At 40.0% G+C, this 4,748-nt stretch overlaps 1 long non-coding RNA gene across 1 annotated transcript in view; it reads right to left on the reverse strand.

Moving 5' to 3' along the window:
* The window catches only part of LOC106823535 (uncharacterized), a 49,117-nt gene extending 45,262 nt beyond the window's left edge, over window positions 1-3,855 (reverse strand). Inside the window, exon 1 of the long non-coding RNA XR_011499400.1 lies at window positions 3,747-3,855. This is a non-coding gene — a long non-coding RNA (uncharacterized lncRNA). The remainder of the gene's footprint in view (window positions 1-3,746) is intronic.
* Between the last annotated feature and the right edge of the window lie 893 nt (window positions 3,856-4,748).

Below are 4,748 nucleotides of genomic sequence, written 5' to 3' on the forward strand. Positions count from 1 at the left end.
CTAAATTTAAAGAAAAGGAGATTACTGGGAGGAAAAGCATGAAAAAAAAGAAAGTAAGGAATCTCAGTACGGAGATCATTAAAAATTTAATGATTCTATTTTATCAACTGGAATAAATGTAATTGCTGCTATTTGTACGTGGTTGTCCTCGTTCCTCTTCTCCCATCTCCCTTCTCCTGGGATTGCCAGACCTTGGCATTTCAGGGAGTGACCAGTGTAGTGAGTTTCTTTACTCACTTCAAAGAGTAGCCCGGAGGAGCTGTTTACCAATGACATAACTGGAAGATCTTACATCCCGTGCAATATTCATCATTCATTCAATCTTTCACTGATTCAACTAAGATTGTTGAATTCTGCTACATCACACATCTGAGACTGGTACTGGAAATACAGCCATGGCCATTACCATAATGAAACAGGTCCCATAATCTTACTCCTGCCACCTCCAGTGACCCAAGTTCTCACTTCCAATTTAAGATGAGGTTCACTTGCTTGCGCGGGGTTCCCTGTGTCCTCCAATCAATTAACCTCCTGCTATGACGCTGTGAATGAAAGCGCATTTCCTCTGACCGTTTTTAAAGAGGCGTGTAGCACGGTATTTAAGGGTACCATCCCTGTGGCTGGACTGTCTGAGTTCATATCCCAGCACCATCAATGACTAACTGCGACCTTGAGCATGTGACTATCCTCTCTGTGCTTTAGCTCCTTTACCTATAAAATGAAATAGTAATAGTGTCACCACAAAGAGCTATTGGAAGGATTAAACAACTAGATACCCATAAAATACTCAGAATGTTACCTGGCACGTAATGAGTGATATGTGTGTGTATAATAATAATGACAATTATTATTATTATTATTATTATAGTTGAAAGCAGAACTATGCCAAATAAGCTCGTCTAAGGATGGAATGAGTGTGGAAGGGGGTGGTGAGGTGAGAAATGGCAGAAATTTCGGTGAGCAGAGATTGCTCACTGTAATTTACTTTGCAGCAAGTTTGAATAGACCATTACCACATTTTTAAAGTGAAGTAAGTCCAAAGTATTTCTCCATCTTTGGTTAAGTAGAAGCCAATGGAACAGAAGTTTACCAGAGCCTGTTTCATCATGCTAGCACTTCCACTGAAAAGCATCCACAACTGTTAACTTGTTATCATTTTTATTAATATGTAATCAATTAATAAGAACATATGTGTTCCACAGACAAATCCCAAAGATGGTTAAATCGAGCTTACAGTGAACATGAGAACCTTGCCAAGATTCTAAAGACCTGTTTTCTAGTGGAATTCACAGTTTGTAGTCACAGTTCAGAAAGATGCTTTCCTAAGCAAAAATGTAAATATGTCCAAATACCCCAAATAAAACCACTAGCACCAAATGCTATATACATTTCAGTCTACGCCAGAGGCAAGAAGGTTCCCACGGGGTCAATACCCGAGTCAGCAAGGTTCAAAAGAGCTGTGATTTTGCTAATTGAAACTTACATAGGCCGTCATTTGTGAAAGGACTTTCAAAATTGTCTGCGACCCCACCAAAAGGAAAGAGGAACCCTCAGGCAATAAATATACACCAACACAATGCCATTCCCCATCCTAACTGGGAAATGAGTAGATGTGTCTAGTAAAAACTCACCAAGTCCACTCTCTTTACCTCAAGTTAAGGCCTCGCTAATGGTAAAAAAAAGTCAAAATAGCAGGATTAGCAAATGAAATAATAATATTAAGTCCGGTTATTATAATAATATGCTATTCTCTTTGCCTAGCATTTCTCTTCTTTCCTTCTCTACCTGACAAGTCCTATAAGTTTTTCAAGGTAGGGTTTTAAAGTTTTGTCTAATCTGTGAAGTCTTCCCCAACTTCCCTGGGCAGGGTGGCCATCATCTCCTTGGGAATTTTATAGTTGTTGCGGCGTTTCCCACGTTGTATGACAGTTAATCAAATTTGTCTCCTCCCTGGACTGTGACTCCTCCAGGGCAGAAGCTATGTCTTGCTCACCTTTTTCCCCTAAGGCCTAACTCAATGCTTGGCACATTGTATTGGTTAATGATTAATTCACAAGTTTAATGTTCATACTAATTAACAATTACTGTTATGATATGAGAAGAGATTCTCATGAACATTGCAACAGGAACCTCACAGAATCAGAACTTAAAGCATTTCTTAGAATCTCCTATTGGTCTGTCAGAAAGACAAAGGAACCCCAAAACATAAGGTTGAGCAGGAGCCAGCCTGGTGAATGTAGGACCGTGGGGGATGCTACAACTAGAGAGAAGAGCACGCTCAAAGGCCCAGAGGTGGAGAGAATATGCTGCAGGTGTAGAAAGCTAGAGGATTGCATTTAGGGAGAAAGAAGCCTTAAATTGCTGTTGGAGAGGTTACAGGCGCTTTTTACAAAGGGCTTTTTAGGCCATGCTAAGAAGTTTGTCCTTTGCCTGAAATGGATGAGGAGCTGTTGAGCAGCTATAAACAGCACGGTAACATAATGAGAATTGTGCAGGCATCGATCAGAGTGCATCCAGTGGATTCGAAAGAGCGACAGGACTGGAGACCAAGGCATCTGTTAGGAGGGTATTGTAGGAATCCACGTGAGTGATAAGTAGGTCCTTATTGACAGAGGAACAGAGATAAGAGGGTAGATGGACAGATAATGAGGTAGAACTGAGCTGACTCAGAACTGGCTGCATATAAAAAGACAAAAGAATATGAGAGAATGCTAAAGAACATGAAATTTTAAGGAGAATTCAAGGGGAAAAAGTCTGAGCATTGAGAGGAGGTAGTCCTTGAGGAGAAAGGGGAGGACCAGAATTTAGCAGTCCCGCAGAAGTGGGCTGAGCATACGTACTGGCTGACTCACACCAAACAGACAAACCCAACTTGTACCTTTTTGGTTGACTCCCAGTTTTTATCCAGCTCTCTCCATCTCACTCCCCTTCTGTCTTCCGGCCCAGGCCATTGCCTCCTTCTCTCACACCCCCACAACCCATCTCAGCCAAAAAAATAAAGAAACAGTACAAAACAATATGATAGCCTGGAGACCCAGGAGGGACGGTGGATGTGTGAAATATCCTTGTAGCTGCTATGTACTTATCGTTCCACATGATGTACAGCCACCAACTCACATATGTGCGTGCACTTTGTTCTGACCTGTGATTACCTGGAGGCAATCTCACGTCATCACTGCCTTTCTCAAGAGAGCTCATCTCTCCTAGCATATTATGGGTTTTGTACTTTTCCCGAATATTGATTGGATCAAAGGGATTGCTCATGTCCTAGCATGCAGCATTTCACTGTTCCTTTTGCTTTCCTCCACCAGAGGGCTACAGCAGAGAACTGGGAAGCAAAGAAAATGTTCAAGCTAGATATCTCTTAGTTGAAATCCTGGCTCTGTCAAACCACACACGTTAGCACTCAGCAAGCTAGGGCACCTCTCCAAGACTCAGTTTGTTCGTTTAAAAAAATAATATGTAATGTCTAACTCACAAATTTGCTGTAAACATTAATAAAGTAAAAGGTAAACCAAGAGCCTAGTACAGAAGCTGGTACATAGTGGAAGCTCAAAAGATGTATTACTCCCTCGATTTCACTTGCCGTTGTTGGGGCAGTGTCTTTCCTCCCTCAGAGCTGTGCTGCTTCTGGCAGTTTATGGAAACCATTCCACAAGACATTTCTGCTTTCTCTGAGTTCTGTTTCTGCAAACCCTTCGAACACCTTCCACAGGTCCTTATCCTCAAGTCCTACAGACACTTACTTATAAAGTATCGAGTCCCTTGGTTATTCTTCGTAGCTGTCCAGGTTTTCCTTTTCATACTGTTGACTTTATCCTCTACTCTGCTGTCTTATTGGCCATGTCACTTTCCTGGATTGCCTAATGCCCTTTTCTTTTCAAAACACTGTTTTCAACAGATTACTCTCTTTCCGCTGGTCATATTACCTAAGACACAGAAGGCAAAGTTCAACCCCAGGGCATTGGGATCCTCTCCTTTCTTAAAGGGGAATCACATTATATGATAAAGCAATTGCGTATTACGCTCAGCATTCCTGCCAGACATGTCTCCTCATTAAGACATTCCTATAGCCATGTAGGACCACCAAAATGTCCCCATCAGGACACCATACAGAATGATAACCAAAGCCAGCCACAAAGAAATGTACAGGGAAATCTGCTAAAAAAAAAAAAAATCTATTTTCTATAATGAAAAATGAAATTCTCTATTATTTAGGTTCATCTTGTTTTCTCTTTCTTTTTTTTTTTACTATATTCACCTTACATTGTTTTCAAATTTCTGTTTAGACAAGTAATAGATTCTTCCTTTATTTCAATTTCTTAATTTCCTTTTGCATCTTATTACTCTGTAATTTAAATAGTAAAATCTCATTAAAGCCTCCATTAATATCTTTAACAGCGTAATCTTTCCATTTCTCCTCATTTTTATGGTTTTAATAGTCTAGTATATAACTTTAATAGCCAAGTGTTACTTTAATAATATTTTCATTTTTCGGCATTTGTTTTAGATTTATACTTTCGCTGGGTTTTCTTTATTCCCCTGGAGAGCTTCACATATTTACTCTTCATCTCCTATTTTTGCTGGAGAAATACAACCCTCATTCAGGAAGTCATTATTCCGCCTATTTTAAAGACAAAAAAATTGAGGCTCCAAAAGGTTAAGTATCTTGCATAAAGTTACACAGCTATTAAATTTGCAAGGCTAGAATTTAAACTCATGCCTATTGATTTCATAACCCAGAGCCC

Source organism: Equus asinus, chromosome 30 (genome assembly GCF_041296235.1).
Source record: "Equus asinus isolate D_3611 breed Donkey chromosome 30, EquAss-T2T_v2, whole genome shotgun sequence".
NCBI lineage: Eukaryota > Metazoa > Chordata > Mammalia > Perissodactyla > Equidae > Equus > Equus asinus.